This window comes from Amborella trichopoda, chromosome 9 (assembly GCF_054954075.1).
Source record: "Amborella trichopoda isolate Santa Cruz 75 chromosome 9, AtrichopodaSantaCruz75HAP2 v2.0, whole genome shotgun sequence".
Lineage (NCBI taxonomy): Eukaryota > Viridiplantae > Streptophyta > Magnoliopsida > Amborellales > Amborellaceae > Amborella > Amborella trichopoda.
The window spans coordinates 40860469-40881958 of NC_142344.1; the positions used below are offsets into that span (position 1 = coordinate 40860469).

Consider the following 21490-nt stretch of genomic DNA (forward strand, 5'->3'; position numbering starts at 1 on the left):
GAACGCATTCCCGTTAAATAGAGATCTTGATCCCATTGTATCGGGATCTCGCTCCTTGTTAAAATGGGATCTCGATTTGTAACTTCTACCCTCACTGGAACTCGCTCTCGAACATCGGCACTTTGGGCAGCCCTCGATCTGATGCTCCCACTCCCGAAACCAGAACTGGAGCCGCTTCAGCTCCCGATCTCGATAACTATGAGATGAAACTCATGGTCACCAAGACTGTGTACAATCACAACTCTATGGTGCATATAAGGGTAATCTCTCGTACATGTGCATGCTGGGCCCTCAATTGTGTCTTGCTTTCCCGATACGGCTACTATATGCATATACCATGTGATGATTTAGCAATGAGGCTTTCGCCCTCGTCTCTGGAGGCCAACCATCACACATAAGAGTCACATAGTCCCTTGGCAACTCCGACCTCATCAAGGAATAACCCATAAACCCTCATTGGTTTTATTCTATTCCCATGTATTTAGGGGTTTTCCAACTCGACTTGACTAGCACATCAAGCTAAATATGGGTTTTAGGAAATAGCATTTCCCTATTATAGTCCATTAAGGACTTCACTCCCACTAAGTTTAATGTTCCATTATATAAAATTTTATTACAAGCTCTCAAAGGACCTTTAATGGCAACAAAAACCCAACTTGAAACTTGGCTTTGGGCCCTATTTTTTGAGCAAAATGTTGCTCATCTTGCAAAACCTGAATATGCAAATCTTGCTTTTGTGTATCCATGGTTCTCGAACGACAGGGCCTACCCACTCCATGAGGCAAGCAACTTGAGGCTCTGCTTTCACAGTAATCTAGGGAGGAATCTCTAAAACTTTAAGCTTGTTAAAGGTCGAAATTGTAGATGAAGATTCTTCCTTGTCATCACATCCCTTAGTGGGAGTACTAGTGGAGGGTGATTCTCCTTTTTCATAGATACTTTCATAAGAGATAAAATGGAAGTGCACTACTCCACCATGGTTAGGTAATTCGAAGAACATGAGAGTTAACCTTACCCTCTTTCTTCGAATCACTCTTCTTCTTCCACTAGATAACAACTGATCCAAGCAATTTGCCCAATCAAAGGAACGGAAGCCAGCCAAACTGTCTCACAATCCGATTCAGGAAGTGCCATTCATCAAGGAAATGTTCAACTAGGAAGATAAATGATTGACCACGGCCCAGTAGGATCATGACGCCATTCTCAAGCCCGGCCATGATCCACGCAAATTTCGCCGTCCAAAATACTTCAACAGTGAGCAATACTCTCCAAATGTGAGATATCATAAGTACATCATCTCTACATTGCAAGGTGCCGGGCTGAGTCACTTGGCCGAGTACTAAAACATAGGTCCAAACCTACAATGAGTGTGTAGCTTACCATTAATTTGGTGGATTAAAAAAAAATCAAAAAATAAAAAAAATAAAAGAAAAGAAAAAAAAGAAAAGGGTAATCAAATTTTACGCATGGAGAAAAGGAAATACCTCTTAGACCACGAAAATTTGAGCCAATTGCGGTGTAAGTTGGAACGAAGAGATGAGAGATAGAGATGGTGAAGGAGGTTGAGAAGGTCGAGGAGGACGAACGCTCTTTGCAAGGAATCCCGGCAAGAAAAGAAACAAGAGGAAAGGACGTGTAAGGGCAGGGGGAGGCCAAATCCACAGTAAATATTTTAATTTATTTTATTTTATAAAAATTGGGGACAACTTGGGCTGGACTCACGGTGAGAAATGACATTTACGTGCTGCACTCCACAAACAACTCAAGTCTCTCTCTGTCTCTCTCCTTGTAGAGAGGGCAGGATGAAAAAACAAAGCAGGTCAGCTTATCTTCCGGGCACCCACAAATTCCCAAAAATATAAGAAAATACAAGCAGTACTTGGGGTCAGAAGCTTGAAGGAACGGTCGAGATGGAATCTGAAAACTAAGGTTAAATGTTGGTGACAAAATATTTGCTTCGATAAGTGAAGTTCGCCAAAAAAATTTGTTTCATTACTTCTTTCAATTCTCATAGTATACGCTATAGTGCACACCACGTGGACATGGACCATTAGTTCACGGCCAATGGAGGTCTTTTTTTTTTTTTTCGAGATTGAAGAGTTTGCCCATTTTGAAAATAATAAATTTTTTTGAGAAGTACTAGTGAGAAAAGAGGCCGGAACCTTTAATGGGGCTCAGGTGGTAGTGGTACTACCACGACGACCCCAACCCAATTCTCAAGGAGGGTGGGCTTAACCAAATGCCCACCATCAAAACTGCGGTGAATCTGCACCATCATTTATCATGATTGGGCGGTTGATGTCCTCCAAGACATATTGTATACATAGAATGGGCTTCCTTAACTCGTGCGAGAGTCAGTTTCTTAATTTTAATCGTCTGCGAATTTAAGCTGGACCAATGCTTGTCGATTTGACTCCAAATTTGGAAAGTTAAAATCATTCCCCTGTACTTATAGGTGGTTTCCGCCAAATTGTACCGATCAACACTTCAAAAATAAGTCAAATTTTCAGTAATATGAGCCGAAAATCACCGAAATTTCAACGCATTCAAAATGGCATTACTACTATTTTTTTAATTTCCATTTATACGTGCAACCCCTAACAACTACACCCATCTACTTGATGAAAGGCCCAAGATCAGTGATAGAATTTGTTTTCGTAAATCTCATCCGTCCACCAAGATCTGGGCGGTCACATTTGTTTGCACGCGTGGAGATTTACAGGACTGGAACTGAGGCATGGCGGCGAGTGGTCGGGCTATTGGAAACAGGGCGTCGTGCGTTGCACGTCCAAGTGAGTAAGAGAGAGAGTAGAGAAGAAAAACAGAGAGAGAGAGAAGAGAAGAAAAGAGAGAGAAGAGACAGAAAAAGAGGGGCCTGAAAAACACAAAAGGTGAAAAAACCCACAAAAAAGTGTGAGTACGTCACACCTATTATCAGCAAATTATGATAATAATTATTGACCCAGTCAGGGACATCAGGGATGGCAGGCAGTGAAATCACGAGCATTCAATGTGACGGGAAAGCCCCTGTAATTTTCTTTGATTATCTATAATATGGCCAGACTCCTTTGTTTTGAGGGATATGTTTGTAAATGACCCTTACCTTGTCTCTCTTCCCTTTTTAAGGATAACCTAGGTTTAAGGATAGGAAAATGACTTGTCAAATTTCAGGAAATAATAGGATCGCATGCTAAGTATCATGGAGAAACATTTTAAGGTGCACCTAATTTTGAGCATATAGGAGAGGGAGTTGTCAAAATTGAAGAAACACCAGGATCTTCACTCACCTATAAATTGAGAAAAAAGTGGCCATTTTGACTCATCAAGGGGTGTGATTGGCCTGGCGGCCTAGTCTAGTCTATCCTGGCCATAAAGGACTAGGGCCTAGGCCGTAAAATGGGGCCCCGAGGGCAAGGTTTGATCTAGGCCAAGACATGTTTGATTTTTTTTTTTTTGAAAGAAGTTTATATAGAGCAGAGGCTCTAAACAATCAAATTTGAGCACACCTTAAAATTTTTATTAAAAGAGGTTGTTTTGATGTCCAAATATCCTCAAATTAAAGATCTCGACATCAAAATGCATATACATGAGAAAAAAAAGATTTCAAGATGCATTTTTTGACTATCAATATTCAATATTTCCATGTTCTCACATACATACTCAATCTGCACTATCTTTTAAATTGAAATTTAGTAATTAGAAATGAAAATATACTTTAAAGCTATCACAAAGATTTATAGTATTGAAATCGTGACACTATTTAAAGGTGCGCTTTATTTTGATGGGCAATGATTTCATACAACAGTTGCATCATAGTATGATGCAACCACACTTCTAGAAAACAATGTTTATGGTGTTTGTATGACCCAAAATTTTGTACACACACTCTCTTCATCTCAATAATCAATCTAAAAAAAAATTTCCAATTTGAACTCCTAGATATCGTCAAAATGAATTCAACTCCAACAACGAATCTAGGCCATTAATTTGGTGAATTTCAAGATCTTATCCTTTAGAAACTCAAAATCATTTTTTTATTTTTTAATATTGTTCATCTAATGATAATAAAGCCATCAAAGAAAGTTGGAAAAGAAGAAATACCTCTAAGGGCTAGATCCAGGCATCTTATCAAAATGAACAGTTTATGTTAATTAAGTTAAGAAAATACTTTCTAAGTTAAGTTTTCAAATTTTTGTTTTTGTGATTGTTCATTAGAATGAAAAGTGTGTATATTTTAAATTTTGGATCAAATAAATGGCCTTAATATTATTTTTGTAGATGATTGCATCATACTATGATACAACCGTTGTATGAAATCATTGCTTTATTTTGATTATTTAGAACCTTGGCTCATTGCCTTATGTTGATTATTTAAAACCGTGGCTATACAAACTGCACTCGTTTTTTACTTAGTTTTTTTATTAAAAACTTTTGCCCCACCAATCCAATCAAGCTCTAGGCCGGTCCCCATGGGAATAGAGCTAGGATAGGGCTTGGACTGGTTGCCCCGTAGATTTAATATACATGCCACATTGATAAAAAAAAAAAAAAAAAAAAAAAAAAAAAGTTACTTATAGGCAGTAGAGGCAACTTGGGCATTTCTTGGAAGTTCAAATCAAAAAAGCTAGATGGGCTTTTTGTGAATTTTGGGGAACCCAAAAAGAGGTAGCTTTTTGACGTGCATGAAAGCCGGCCTTTCAATGGCCTCATCTCATCAGGACGTCAGACTAAGCAAGTACCTATACAGGGGCCATTGCGATATTAACATTTAGGGTTTTCCCTGCCCAGGCTCAGCACGTGCGTAATGTACAGGAATCACATTGGGCTAAAAACTGAAGGTAGATTCATACACAGCCACTAAACCAGTCAAGATGGAAAAGGAGAGGTTTTTTAACCCTAAAAATAAAAAGCAGCGGTGTAAAAAAAAAATTGATATCGCACAAGGCAGGTAGAATTTTAGCAAGATGTTGGAGAGAAGTGGCCAAGAGCTATTACTGCCCTTTCCTTGGGTGTCGGTCGTCTCTTTGAAGCAATCGCCGGCGTAACAACAACGCGTTTAACGAGGCACCTCTCTCTCTCTCTTTCTCTCTCATAGTAAAAAAAAGAGGTTCTCTCTCTCTCTTCCTTTTCTCTCTCTGAAGGAAGACCCAGTGTCAAAAGACCTTTTGTTTTTTGGCCCCCATCGGGCTTCGCATCAACTCAACCACTCCTCTGACCCATCGCCTACGGTGGCCCCCTTTCCCATGGTCGTGCTTCCTAGAGAGAGAGAAAGCTTCAAAGTGAGAGAGAGAGAGAGAGAGAGAGCGAGTAAAACTCATTGCGGTCAAACTCAAATGCGAAGTACTCGGTCCTTAAGAGAGATATGCCTTGCATCTCCGTCAATGGGTCAAGGTTAAACAAACAACCCCCCCTCCCATTTGTCTATAAATATATGCTCCTCTCTTTCTCTGTATGCAATTATTATACTCTCTCCTCTATGCGTTTTTAGAGGGAGAGAAGGGGGGATTAGGTTCTTTTGAGATCACGTGTGGTGGGAAAGGGAGTGCATGAGGTCGTGGTCATTTCTGGAACCAGCTGTAGTAGGGTTGGGTCCTTTCCTCCCTCTTTTGTCTTTTACATATTTATCTTTCCTCTCCTCCCCACTTTATCGTCTCTTATTATTTGAGGCCCCCCTCCCTTTCCTCATCAATCATTCCCTCCCTCCTGCTCAGCGAGACCTCCGGACGAGAGAGCAAACCCTAGCGAGACTCTTGGGGGAGCTTTGTTTTGAGGGGAATGTTGTCTGGCTCGAGGCCCCCTCTCTCTCTCTTACCCCTTTCTCTATCATCTCTCAATTCTTCTCTCTCTCTCGTCCCTTTCTCTCTTTCTCTCTCTAAAATCCCCTTTCTCTCACTATTATCTCTTTCTATTGTGAATGGTTGTTGTGGCGTCGGACCAGGCTTCATTCCCCCCAATTTCAACTTCCCCGAAATTGGACCCTGATGTTGCTCTTTCTCTCTCTACTCCGCCATGCTCCTGCGATTCCAGGAAAGAGTGTAAGTTCCTCATGTTTCTTTTGTCTTTAATCTTATGCCATCATTACGCTCCTTTTTCCTTCTGCCTTTCTCCGATCTGGATTGGAAACGTGTGGCCGATCTCAAGGTGAGTTCCTCGCTCTCTATTCCTCTCTCTGTCTTTTCTTCCTCTTTCTCTCTCTTCCACTTATCTGATTAATGGGTGCATGCAAAGCCCAGACTGTGTAGAAAAGCAGATCTCCTGTAATGATGAGAATGCGTTTGACCCTTGGTATCTAACGGTAAAAGTCCCCCTATGATGATGCCTTTGGCTTCTGTCTATCATGGGGCATGTCAGCCTGTGTAGCCCTTTCCGGGATGCACCCTTATTTTCTCTCTCTATAAGTTTCTCTCTCTACCCTTTTCTCTTATTTTCTTGTTTTTTCTCTCTCTGCCCTTTTCTCTAACCATCATTCATGGCCTTTGACGATTTGCTGCATTCCATTTTCTGTTTTTCGCAGCGTTCATATTGATTTCAGATTGGGTTTCTACATAGTGGAAAGGAACTTTCCAAAGAACATAAAAGGGCAAGTAATCATATCACTGTTTCTCTTAAAAATAATCGTTTATTTGTACCCATCTATGCAGATGCTACTTTGATAGAGAGAGATTGAAACCCTAATAGTTTTGGCCTGCTGGGTCGAACTAAAGTAGCGACTTTCTCTTAGTAACGATTTATTGTTTCGTTTTGAATCTCGAGTTCATTATCCCCTGCAGCTGAATTTGGTCATTATTGATTCGTGAAAACGAAATAAAAGTTGAGATTTTAAATTGATGCGAACTATTTGCTGGTCTTGTTATGAAGAGGATTCATTGTTGCACTGCGGATTGCTTAAAAGGTTTCATGGAAGGATAGTTTGTCAATGGAGATTTTAGATGTTTTATTCTTGTTCTTCTGTAAATAAAGATATCTTTGAAGCTTTTCTTGCTTTTTTGCTTCCTCCACTTCTTTGGAATCAGAGGTTATTTCACGGAACAAGACCTTCCTTCTTTTTTTTTCTGCCCCACTTTCCCAGACTTTCGACCTCGGGACTTTGATATCTCTGTCTCCTCTCTTTCTTTGTTGCAACTAATTTATTAGATGACTGCGAGGTTTAATTGACCTCTTCTCTCTCTATCTCTCTTACCACTCTCTCTCTAGCCTGTTGTTTTGAAATATTTACTGGAAATGTGGGGGTTTGATTGAAAAGAGTAGATGAGGATTGTGGTACATGACCCCATCAATTTAATGGTTCAGTCTGTGATTTCTACAAAGTATGGACATATATACACACTTTGTTAGGCAGGTGCGAAGGCCATGGGGAAATTACACTCTCAGAGCATTGAGAAAGAGAAGAGCTGAACCACGAGGATTGTTTGTTAGGCTTCCCCTATTAAATGTGCACTTAAATGAACCATGAGGGCGCCCTTGTTCAGTGCTGTTATATCTCAAATAAATAAGCTTTCCTTGTATGTACCCGTGAATCATAATGATAATGATGGGGTATCAATGGTCTCCATGCTTTTCTTTCCAATTACATGATTTGAATTTCAAGGTACTTTATAATGATTCATCTATCTAAGTCAACTAGGTTTAGTCTATGATAATAGGAATATGAAGGAATCTCAATCAAGAGGAATTTTTTTTTTTGGGTACAGTTTAGAGTTAGGAATGGATGTATCGCTGCCACATGTCATCTGCTAACCACTCAAGTGCTGCTAACCACTCAAGCACGATTCTTTGTCCAAGAACGATTAATTTCCAATGCAGGTCTGGGATAGTGGTTTTCCTTTCCAATAGTCAGTGCAATATTTAAGTTCCATTATCTTGTTCCTGTCGTTAGGGTAATGTCATTTATTTGAGTTTTGAATGCAGTTTATATAAGGTTGCAACATTATATAAACCTTAGTTGAAGGTTGGAATCACCCTTCTACAAGTAAGGGTGCAACATTATATAACCTTTATTTTTTAAAAGTAATTTGAAATGTCTTGGTTCTTAACCACTGCCCTTGGCTGGCTGTCCTATTTTTTATTTTCTTTCTTTTGATAAATTTAATGGAAAATATCATTTAATGGTACAAAATCTCTTACAAAATCATAAAAGGATTTAAAAGATCTCACTTAATATTAAAATATTTACTTTTTAGTTTTCATTTCACTTTGTACATTCTCATGAAATATTTTTATGAATATTTTTATGAATGCCCATATTGCTTTTGTTCCGGGTTGGAAACCCTAAACATGCTATGGCATTTCAGTAATTTGTCCTTTCCAAAACAAGCAAGTTACTCCTATTATGTACATGTGCTTCTTGGTTAGGTAAAATTACTGGATACAACAACCTATTCAATTTTCTGAACTCTGAACAAAGACACTTTGAGTTTTTCTTTTTAAGAAGATATTTGTGGAAAATTAGCAAAATAAACCTTCTAGTTCTACTTGGGATGTTTTTACCCCTTCAATGATTTTTATTGTTTATAACCCTTGAGCTATATTCTCCCTAATCAGTGAGTTGGATTGAATCATCAATCCTACTCTGTTCATCGGGGGACTGAGTTGGACGGCAATTCATTTTTTTTAAAAAAAGGTTATTCTTAAATAACTATAATGAACTAGAATGCTAGGTTCGTCGCCTTTAAAATGGTATCATGAAAATGGTAGCATGGTCCCTTAGGAATGAATCTGTTAAGATTCTCGACCGCTTGTTACTGTAACATATTAGGGCATCTATAAAGGAGGTCAATTTGTCCTCGGCTACAAGAAAGGATTGGATCCTTAGGGTTATAGCCCGTATAGTAGAGCAAGGGCAAGGACAATAGCTTTGTTGCCAAGGTCTAAGTCCATGACCCAACTCTGGCCTGGATTCCCTCTCCTATGTTTGAAAAGGTGTTGATATCTCACATCAACTGATCGAGAGTGGACTAGACACTCCAAATGTTAAAAGGTATTTCATGAAGCCTTAAAGAACACTATAATTCCTCCAACTTTTAACCGAAGCTTTTGATAACAAGTCACAACACTAACAATTCTCTCCAAAAAAGGAGATAATGAGCTCTATTTGGTCTCTAACCATTGGCTTGAAGATCCATTGTTTACTTCTAGGCCGCTTCTCACGAAATGATGAGAGTATAATTTTTTTTTTTTTTTTTTTTTGAGTAGTTCAGTCTTAGTAAGAACATTAGCCAGTTTGATTTTGTACTTATTGGAACTTAGCACAAAACCAACTAGTTGTGATTTACCTTTGGAAATTTAAAATTGACTGATTTACGTACGACCCTATATTCTTAAAATAGGAAATGCTCCATTTGTAGCTTAAGCTTTTGTTTTAGTGGAAACAATTTGTTGAGTAGTATGACTCTTTGCTCCTCAAGAATGATTCTTTTCAAAACCAAATTGTAAAAAGTTTCATTTGAAGAAATAACCAACATACCCCAAAGTAATGCTAGTATGTTTTAGAGATTTGCAATCCATTTGAAACATCAGCTACTGCCTTAACAGTTCTAGGATGATATGTTCACATCCTTCTTCCACAAATGTAGCTCTTGAAACATTGTAACAATGACCCATCAACTTGAATCTGATAATGGATTCCCCAAACTGGGCAATTCATTACTGAATAATCCGAGCTAACAAAGTAACTACATTAACCAAAAAACTCTGTGATCTTGCAGTCATTTTGTTAATCCTTTCTATATAAAGGGAGAAAACCAGACCTCTTGCGGACAAGAAATGAGTCCCCTCTTCAAAATCTATTTTTCAAATGGGATTTTTAACCCAATTTCTAATGACATATAATCTCTAAAATGGAGTTCTTGAATATGAAAATATAAATAAGTTTTGAAATTAAAAATTGTAATTTTATGCGGAAAACATTTAAACCGTTAGTTTCAACGGTTTTTAGATGGAACCCCCCATTACTTCCATCTTTGAGATGGATTCTTCATACTTCGGGAGACCCAAATGTAGAAATGCGTGTCCCGATGCATAGAACATTTTCCTTTACTTACAAGTGCGGCCCATTTTCTTTTGGTAGTCCATCTTACATCATATTCAAGTTGTCTATTTAATGAACATGTGTCTTCTGCATACCCAAGCCCTATACACTTCGATTATTTATATGAGGAAGCCTTTATGATAACAAAGTAAAGCTTCACCTCAAAGTAAAGCTTCACCTCAGAACGTTGTCTGGAAAGCTGATGCTTCACCTCGGAAATCTCAATAATGGCTCAAGATCAATTTCCAATGCCGACTATAAAATTTAAGTTTCATGAAGTACAGATCTTGCAGACCCGTGACCACTTATGCTTAGCGTGAATGATGCCATAAATGCAATTTTTTATTAGTTTTGAAGCGAGGCTATACTTATTTTGATAGGGTTGCAGTGTGTGCATGATTCAGCTATCTTTCAATATTTGGAAAGTACTGTGGTTAACCCATTAAGCCGAACCTATAATGAGATTTTCGGAGCAGAAAGTAATTCGAAACGAGACCCTCTCACTGTAAACCAGGTATCTCACCATTATCTCATCATTAGGCCGAAGAATCCACCTTATCGAACTCCCTTCCTATGGCAGCCTGTTCTATCTTAAGAATTAATGCACCTGGCTAAATTTTGAAAACGCCAGGATTGGTAACTCTATTTAAGAAACTTGGTGGGTCAATAAATGGTTTCTAAGATCCTTAGCTCCTTTTGGAACTGAAGTTGCTAGATTTGCTTAGTGTCACTACCGCCAAGTTCAGTTAAATTGAAATAAAATGAATCCATCCTGATATTTTTCCGAAATATCAGAAAATTTTACTACTTCATTAAATTATTTATTCTCCATATTGTGGAAATAAAAGGAAAATTCTTTGAAATATTTGCGTATGTGTATGTCTGTGTTTTTTTACCTTTTTAAGTTTGTTTTAGAAAAATACGGCAGTCTTCCCCTGAACCGTTGAAGAGGCGAAGTGCTTCTCTTTCCTGGCCAAAACAATGAGGTTTCCTAAGCCAATCATACAACATTGCTTGAAACATCAATCATGTAGGGACCATGGGTAGTAGCTTTAGGACACATTTTTTCGAAACACAATAATTTGAATGTACGCTCCAGCACATTGTTATAGTGGAAATGTGGGGTACCCTTTCAACTATGTGAACTCATTACCTTCGAAGAAGAAAACAAAAGAGGATAAAAAACTTTCTAGGGCCCTTTTTCAGTGTCAAGTGATACGACTCCCTCCAATCCATGTTAACCCTCTTCACCTCAGAGGTCCATTCGGCAAGAAATCATGTTGCTTCCATTTCCATTGAAGTGGATCCCATTAAAGGCTTGTTCCTTAAAGATCAGAAGCTGTTAGTGATAGTCATCGACAGCGATTTCAGGTTACATGGGGAAGCTAAATTCCATTAATTAACTATTATTTCGCACTACTTAGATGACATCTTAATTTTCTGTGATGCAAACCCTGTTATGATCGAGAACGTTAATACTTTCCTTATTTGTTCAATTTGCTCTTGACCTTAAAGTTAACTTTCATAAAACTTCAATGGTGGGGTTTCTTGTGATTCTAATCTTATTCATTCTTTGGCTCTTATCCTTGGATGCAAAATTGATAACTTTGTCACGCAGTTTGGGACCCTCTAATCCATAGATACCAAGTTAAGTTGAATCTTTGAAAAACCAAAACTCTATCTCTGGGAGGCCGTATTTCTCTTGTGAAGTCCACTTATGCAAATTTGCCCATTTACTTGATGTTTGTCCTTCAAATGCCTAGTGATATTATTAAAATTATTGAGAGATATATGCGAAATTTTATTTGCCATTCTTATGATAAATGATTATATGAAATCATTTCATAAGCTAAGATAAAATTTGTACCCTAATTAAAAAAGGTGGGTTAGGTATTCAGAGGCTTAAATATATGAATTGGTTACTTCTTTCAAAGTGGTGGTGGAGAATAGTTTAAGCGCCAAACCATCTTTCGATAGAAATTTTAGCAGCTAAGTACGGTTTTGATCGTATCTCTCATCTTATGAAAAAAGGAAGGCAGGAAAATTTTCATCACAGGTTTGGAAAGGTATTTACAGTTGTAGGAATGTGGTCCTTAGTAATATTCAGTGGCTGATTGGGAATGGAGAGGATATTTATTTCTGGTTTAATAGATGGCACGGTGATAGCTCTCTTTCGCTTCTCGATCCTGATCGCTTTTCAATAGTGCCTTTTCCTTCTACGAAGATTGCGGATTTGTTTTCTCGCAACCAGTCTGGGGATCTTGTATGGAACATTGCTTGCAGCTACAATAGATTGCCTGATCGTGTGATATCACAACTTCAAAGTCTGCTTCTATTACTTGAAAATGTTTATATTTCATCCAATAGAGAAGATAAGGTGGTTTGGGAAAGTTAGAGTGATGGTTTTTTCTCAGTCAAATCAGCCTTTAGACTTCTATTTTATGATCGAGTTAGAGGGTATTCATGCTGTATGGAAATGGCCTATCCCAATGAAGATTCAATCCTTCCTTTGGGTGACCCTTCAAGAAAAGAGTCTTACTATAGACAGTCTTCGCATTCGGGGTAAAATTTTGCCTAATATTTTCCTTATGTGTAAGAATGTTGAAGAGACTGATTGTCATCTCTTTTTACATTGCCCTTTTGATGATTCAATATGGAAATGGGCCTTTCAATTGCTTGGTTTCACTTTGACACTTCCTGCAAGTTTAATTTCATTTATTAATCATTTTCATATCCCTTCCTTACCTTCTAAAGTATTATTATTTGGAAGATTTTTAGAAGTTCTATTATTTGGCAGATATGGATAGAAAGAAATAGAGGAACTTTTGATAGAATCTCTTTGGATATACATAGTATTAAAGATAAGATTTTGCAGTGACTTTGGGACTGGTTCTTCCTTACTAAGGAAGGGCGTGCGGTTCTAGAGTGGATATTTTTGTTAATATGAAAGTTCTAGATTTCTCTTTTATGCCCAAAAAAAGGTTGGTCTCCTTCTGGATGCCTCTTCCCGAGGGTTCTTTCAAATTAAATTTTGTTGGCAACTCTATAGGGAATCCGGGACCAGCTGGAGTTGGAGGTGTCTCCACTAAGATAGTTTCTCTCCTTCATGGTTCACAAACTATTGTCAATCGAGGAATTTTGAGAATTATCTTTGTTGAAGGAGATTCTCTTAATGTCATAAAATGGCTCCTGCTGGAGCAAAGGATCCCTCAAACTCTTCATACTTTTTGGCTGAAAATCATAGATCTTTGCCCCTATCCTAGGTTTCAAGTTTCTTTCTCTCATATTTTTTGTGAAACCAATAATTTAGCGGATCGCCTTGCTAAATATGAAGTCTCTTTACATATATTGTCTATTTTTAATGCTTTTATCCCAGCAATGCAATCAATGTTTTTTAAGAAAACCATAACTACAAGTTCAAAATATTGTTAAAAAAAAAAATTAGAAAAGAAAAAAAGAATTTACCTCAGGAAACTTCCAAGCATTTGGGACAATATATTTGAAACCGTCTTTCTTTTTCTTTCTTTTTTTTTTTTGGTTTTTTTGTTTTTTGGTGGGATGCTAGCAGTCACTTGTGGTTTCACGGCTTGGTAAATAGTTGCAGTATATGAATTGTATACCATAAAATATCGTGATGACTGCCGACTATCTTAAGACTTAATATGAGGTGCCTACTTGTGAATCCTTTATTTTTTAAGAGACAGAAACAATAGAAATAAAATTCGGCACTCCCAATTATTGGAACGGCCACAAAACATAAATAAGGACATTTCCAAACATACAACGCATGCAAAGAAACTTAGAGAGAATATAAGGTAGGAAAGTGTAAGTTACATAATGTAATGCATAGGAAGTGCTGATAATGTAAATTGTAAGTAAGCTGTACTTTTTTACCATTGTACTACTATATTTACAGTAATGGAAGAATCACCACACAATGTGGGACACAATTTCTTTCAAGAAGATCCTTTCTCTCTCAAAACTTTATTTATTGTATCAGAGTGGGCAGCGACCTCCTCTTTCTTCCGGTGTTTTACTTACCAATTCTGACTCATGGTATTCTTCCTTCCTCACGATTTCTTTACTGTTATTATTATCAGACCATATCTTGCTTCCTCATGTTTGATTTTATTTTATTTTATTAAGCCATCTCTCCTTCCAACATATTACGCCCCAACGCCTCCACCAAGCAACATCTTCCAACATCTTCCCTTCTCACATATTCTTACCTATAGCTTACATCCCAACTTCTTCAACAAGCAATTTTCCTTCGATCATTGATAGGCCAACCTAACTAGTAAAACTTTTTTCATTTCTCCATTATTCATTAAAGTCTTTCTTTCATTTCTCTACAATTTATTAAATCATCTAACTCCGTCACTATTAATCATGTTTTTCTCTCTAAAAACATTTTCTCTCACTATTCCTAGACTCATCTAAACCTCAAATTCCTCTTCTCCAATGGACGCTTTGTCCTCATCAAATGAGTGCCCCTATACCTTCCACCATTGCTGTAGGAATAAATTAATACGGGAAAACTATTTGTTATGGGAACCCAAATGCTCTCACTGATTGAGAGTCAAAAACATTTTCGATTCATTAATGGTAATTAGCCTATTCCCAGTCAAAAGATCTGTTCTCCTGATGATAAAAAGTGAAATCGAAAAGCCATACTAAAAATCATGGCTAAAATCCCACTGGATTCTCAAAGTTTGGATCATTAGGATATTGTTATAAGAGTGTCTCAGCTTGTTGTTGGCCTTAAGACTTTTGCAGGAATCTGGAAATATCTGTAAAATGGCGATGCAAGTAATTCTCAAGCTAGGTTGTTCTAACTTACCTAGCTACTCAAACTTTGTAAGCAAGGGAATTCAAGCCTATTAGAATACAAACATATATTCAAGATTGTTTGTGATGATTTGGTACTAGACGAAAATAAGGTATTTTTTCTTCTTAATGGACTTGGTCCAAAATATTAGAGTTTTGCTACCACTATAGTTAAGCCTCTGATACCTTCCTATTGGAAAATTATACCTCACTTTCAAAGCTATCAGATTAGAAATCAGCCCTATATCACTGAAGAACACTCAGATCTAAATCTAAATATGGCTTTTGTTGGACAATATAAATTTTTTGGACCCAACAGAGGTAATTATAATTATAGAGGTTGAGGGAGAAATAACTTTGGTGGCCAACACATTTTTAAACTCTCGAGGACATGGTTTATTCAAAAAGGGTAGAACAATAATGGAGAACATGGTGTACCCCGGATAAACCAAGGAGGGGTTGGTGCATCTCCTAATCAAGGTTGCTAGAATGATTTCTAGATGCAACAATTATCTCCAAAGGCCTAGGTAAAATGTCAAATTTGCAGATAATTTGGACATGCTCCATTAAAGGGTAGGCATCAATTCAATTATACGTACCAAGTAGAAAACATTCCCCAAGATCTTGTTGTAGTCACTATAGTTGATTCTCATAACTCATAATGGTTATTGGATACTAGTGCCTCAACTCATACGATAGGAGACCCAAATAAACTATAAACCTTCGCCCATATAATGGTATAAATAAAATCATAGTTGACAATGGAGAGCAATTGAGAATTTCACATGCTGATGATGTTAATATTGGTGTTGGGGCAGAAAAAATTAATATTTCTTATATTATTTTTGTGCTAGAAATGCAAAATAATTTATTATCTATTAGCCAGTTTTTAATTTTTTTTTTTCAATTTTTGATTTCTCATCAAATAGTTTTTTGATTAGGCAAAGGAGCACTAGGAAAACTCTGGACAGCGGGAGTAGAAAGGGCAGACTATATGCATTTGAGGATATGATGCAAGTTTTATTTACTAATAGAAAATGATAACATTAGAAGATGTGTGGCATCAATGGCTCAGACATCTTTAAAATAAAGTAGTATGTCACTTAAAATCTAAATAGGTGATTAGTGTGGATGCCGAGAATAAATCTCATTATGTTTATTCTAGTTGTCAGATGGGAAAAAGCTACAAATTCCCATTTAGTAGTACTGATAAAACCTCTTAGAATCTTTTTTTATCATTCATTTAGTCATGCTACGATTTCTCTAAAAAATGTTATTGCTAATATGCAGTGTCTGTGGATGATTATACTCATTTTTCTTGGATTTATCATTTGAAAGAAAATCTAAAATTTTCTTTACATTTGTGAATTTTCATTGTATGGTTAAAAGGATATTTGATAACAAATTTGATTTTTTCAATGTGATGGAGGGGGTGAGTTTGCTAATAAAGAATGTATTGCTTATCTTAGTGATAATGGAATTATACAACAGATATCATGTCAAGAAACCCATAAAAAAATAGAATAGAAAATAAGAAACATAAAAATATTGTCAAATTGGGTGTTACAATGATGTTTTATGTAGAAATTCCTAAACAAATTTGGGTTGAAGCTTTCTTTACCGCAATCTTTGTAATAAATATGATTCCTTGGCCAATTGCTTATCTAAGTGATAATAGGATTACACAACAGATATTACGTCAAGAAACCCATGAACAAAAATAGAATAGAAAAAAAGAAACATAGAAATAATGCAGAAGTGGGTGTTACAATGAGGTTTTATGTAGGAAGTCCTAAACAAAGCTTTCTCTGTTGCAGTCTTTGTAATAAACATGATTCCTTGGCCAATTTTACAATAGATTTACCATACTATGTACTGTTTGGCTACTTACTAGACTATTTTTCTCTCCAGGTTCTTGTGTTTTGGTCTCTTCTATACCTTTGAGACTGGTGAATATATAGCCTTTGAAGGCTTTATATGCAATGCCAATACTGTTCTGAGTCACAGTGGGTATGCAATGCTACCACTATTTCGAGTCACAATGGGAGTGACCAATGGCTACCAGACTCTTTGCGTACAGGGATCCGAATAGGCCAAATTAATCTTGATTAGACTAAGGCGTGGTTTTTGGATCATATTCTGAACCGAGAGGTTTTAGAGTTTTTCCATAAGTCATGCTCAGTATGACTACATTCTCCTCATGTCATGTGAGCTAGGGTTTCATATATATATAGGAAAAGATGGGATTAGCCCACTAGCTCATATGAACATATGAGCCCAACGGCCCGATTGAATCTGGGATGATCTGACGATCACGGAGGTCTGGTAGTGTTTAAATTTTACTTTTTTTTTATAAATCTAAATCACTTTAAATTTTAGGCACGTGTTCAACAAAAATAGATGAATCTTTAAAAAATATCAAAAACATATTTTACATGAAATAAATTGACCAAAATACCCCTAAAAATATTTTGGGGGTATTTTAATCATTTTAGTTTTTACGGATAATTTATTTTATATTTTTATTAGGTGCAGCTTGATGAGAAGAACACAAGTCTAAAATTTTAAGTGATTTGGATATGTAGAAAAAAACTTAAAATTCAAGTACTAACAGACATCTATGATCGTCAGATCAGCCCAGATTCAATCTGGGCCGTTGGGCTCATATATTCATATGAACTAGTGAGATAATCCCATCTTTTCCCTATATATATATATGGAAAATTATTTCATGTGGGTTGCACAGCATGACTACATATGTGGTCCAAAAAGTGTAAAGCATCCATCTTAAAGATGGATACAAGTAGGTGTTCTTGTTGGAAGATATTTTTCATCATCATGAGGCCCCCCCTCAACAAATGCCTAGCAAACAGTGGAAATTCTGACAGTCCTATAATAGCCCCAAAACTGGTTAAGATCTTCGTGAGGACTCTCAAAAGTATCTTGCTAAGTTTCGTTGCATTTCAACATGTCTAAGGCAGTGCAGACTGAGAAACAGGTCCGGCAGAATCAGCCTCTGACACCCTGAAATTTTCCTTATAACTAGAGCTATATTTTCAATATATTAATTTGCTGTGAAACCACTGCCATTAGATCCAGCAAGGTTGAAAACCCCGAGGGGTCGAATTTCAGCCTAAACAGACATCCCAGGAAGAAGTTATAGGCAAAAGAGCAAAACAGGAGGAGCCGCACGCTATTCTTGTGCGGCCACCCTGCAACTAAGCTCCATTAAAGGGACAGTCAAGAACATTGACTTGCGACACTTATATCTCCCACGTTCAAGATCAAATCACGTTCAAACTTGTTGGAGCATGTTCTTCTCATTGAGACATTTCGATATGTGGCGCGTCTCGTGATGACGCCTGAGCGCGGAGAAAAGCTAGAGAGAAGTTGTCGATCCATGAAGAAAGTGCAGGTTTAGCGGCCAAATCACGCCGCTCGCAAGCCCAATCAATGAAAAATCGATTCCATCGCATACGTAGGGTCTCGGGCTATCTCTGACCCAAACCCGTGTATGATGAACTGTCAGATTTTTCACACGAAGCCGACGAAGTGACTTCAAATTTCGTCGCTGGAATTCCAGATTCTGGCCAAAATTCCAAAGTTGTAAAATATTCGTTCGGACATGAAATCGAGCTATGTTTGTGCCCCGTGATCGTGATGGCATGCTTAGTGTGATTCAACAAAGAAATCACATAAAAACATCAAGGAACGAGCACACAATTGATCAAAAGTTTCAATATTCATTTAAATTTCAAGTCACATGATCATGCCCTAAAAACACGATCCATGGCTCTAAGTTGGTATCAAATTGATTACCATGTCAAGCCCTATAAGAAAACAATCATCTCACGATCAATCGGGCATAGGAACGACCCCGGATCATCCACAAAAAATCATGCACGTTCTAGGGCAATACAGGGATTGTTCTGAAATTCTACAACTTGTCAGGAAGAGGCAAATTTGTCAATTTGCACCCTAATTTCTTTTAATTCATTTTAATCTTAATTTTCAGTAACTAGGGTTACTTTTGATCTTCCACCCATGTTAAGGGCAAATTCTATATATACCGTTGTTGGAAGCTATTTTTCATCAACATGGGGCCCCGCTCAATAAAGGCTTAGCAAACAGTGGAAATTCTGACAATCTCAGAATAGCCCCAGAACTAGCCAAGATCTTAATGAGCTATCTTAAAAGTCTCTTATCAAGTTTCATCTCATTTCGACATGTTTAAAGCAATGCAGACTGAGAAGCAGTTCCAACAAAATCGGCATCTAGCACCTTGAAGTGGACCTTATAACTAGAGCTACATTTTCAGTGACTCAATTTGTTGTGGGACCACCACCATTCGAAGCGACATAGTTGAAAACGCCTAGGGGTCAAATTTCAGCTCGAACGGACACTCCAGAAAGACATTATAGGCAAAAGCGTGAAACAGGAGGGGTCGCACGCTATTCCCGTGCGGCCACCCTGAAACTCCATGCCATGGAAGGGACAGTCATGTCTAGTGACTTTCGATACTCATATCTCACTCGTCCCAAGTCCAATCGCTTTCACATTTGGTGAGCATGTTCGTCTAGTCAAGACAAGCGATTCGATATGTGGCACGCCCCGTGATGACAATCGAGCACGAAGAAAAGCTAGAGAGAAGTTGTTGATCAGTGAAGAAAGTGCAAGAAATTCAGTAGCATCATGTCTCGCTCAAGCAGTCGGATCACACCGTTCGCGACCCAGATCGACATGAGACCAATTCCATTGCGGGCGTTAAATCTCGAGCATCACTAACCTGAACCCCGTACATGATGAACGGTCAGAATCTACACACGAAGCCGATGAAGCGACTGCAAATTTCATCACGGGAATTTCAGATTCTAACCAATATTCCAAAGTTGCGAAATCTTCGTTCGGGCACGAAATCGAGTTGCGTTTGTTGTCCCGTGATCATAACGACATGCTCAGTGTAGTTCAGCGGAGAAATCACCGAAAAAATCAAGGAATGAGTACACTATTGATCCAAAGTTTCAAGATCCACTCAATTTTCAAGTCACATGATTGTGACCTAAAAACACGATCCATAGCTCAAAGTCGGTATCAAATCAATTGCCATGCCGAGCCCTAGAAGAAAACAATCATCTTACAATCAACCGGGCATCAAAATGACCCCAGATCATCTATGTAAGATCACGCAAGTTCTAAGGCAACACAGGGACTGTTATGGAACTCCATGAATTGTTAGGACGGGGAAAATCTGTCATTTTGCACCCTATTTTTTAGTTTCATTTAATTCAATTTAGTCTTAATTTTCAGTAATTAGCGTTACTTTTGATCATCCACCCATGTTCGTGACAAATTCTATCTATACGTGCCAGCATTGTACGCAGAAAGGACACACACACAGGATCTATCTCCTTGCAAAAGAGAGAGTTTTTACTAAATGTAGTTTCTCTTTCTTCCCATTGTTGTGTCATGCTTGAGAGAGAGAATGAGGTGAGAGAAACTTTTGATAGGTACCCCCAGGTTCGAGTTAAACTTTCTCTCTCTTCTTTTTCTTTTCTTCTCTTTCTCTTCTTTTCTCTCTTCTTCTCTTTCTTCTCTTTTCCATCAGATCATTGGGATCTGAAAGGTGAGATTGAGGCACCTAACCAACTTGGCGACTCCACTGGGGACTTACTACCCCTTAGTCGACTCGCTCTTGTTTGACCACCTGGGTTGTTCAAGCCATTCATCCGAGTCGGGGATTACCTTATCCCCGCACTCGTGACTGTCTCAAGGAGGCGAACTACTCAAGCTTCCTTCCCTACTCTCCTCCTGAGTCAGGACTCACGGTCCGGCTCCCAGGTTCTCACCTGGATCGGTGCGAGAGGGGACTTAAAAGTCCCCACCTCCCTGCTGCTCGCCCTAGTGGACCCTCCAACAAGGCCTCTTGCATTGGTGGCACATCTGCCACCACACATGGCACGTACGTTGCTTATCGCCAAGTCTCTTGCCGGTCATATTGCTGAGGCACACCAGAAGGCTGCCCCCATCACTCTCGCGAAAGACAAGCAAGTTGTCGTCGCTACTGAGGTTTGTCGCTAGGCAACCCCCCCATATCCTTTCACCGCTCTGAACCTCTAGACCTAGAGGCTCGGCACACCAAGGCGAAGTCCCTGTGGTTGCCAACCCTCGCACACACCCTGGGGCTCGTGGTCCATCCACTCGAGTTGCAACTTGAGGCAACCCTCACGTTACCTTGAGCTCGCATCCAAGGCTAGGCCTTCTCGGGCCAAACCCTGCATGCACCATGCATTTACTTTCCACAACCCGGGGCAACGCTATGCCACCTCGAGCACATGAGGGTCGACCACTCCATCCTCCCTCTCAGGACACACAGCTTCACCTTGTGAGAGGTGGGCTTCTTCCTCACCCCTCACAGACACAAGCTCGTGGGTCTTGACCTCCTTGAGTCGGACTCATTAACTGAGCCCGGGTCGACCCTCCAGTCACCCGGATGGCTAACTCTAAAGGTGCACACGCACCATCTTGGCAGGTTCCTTCCTGACCTCAACTCGACAGAGTCGTGAGCCAGCCCCTTCCTCTATCGCTCTCCCGACACTAGGAAAACACCTTGAGCCTTGGTACTCGAAGGTCTTCCCT

At 38.5% G+C, this 21490-nt stretch overlaps 1 long non-coding RNA gene across 1 annotated transcript; it reads left to right on the top strand.

Annotated features, from left to right (window-relative positions):
- The first annotated feature begins 4619 nt into the window (after window positions 1-4619).
- LOC148780524 (uncharacterized) lies at window positions 4620-20290 on the top strand. The gene is made up of 2 exons (XR_016041693.1): window positions 4620-17852; window positions 17948-20290. It is a non-coding gene; the product is annotated as an uncharacterized LOC148780524 (long non-coding RNA).
- Window positions 20291-21490: the final 1200 nt, after the last annotated feature.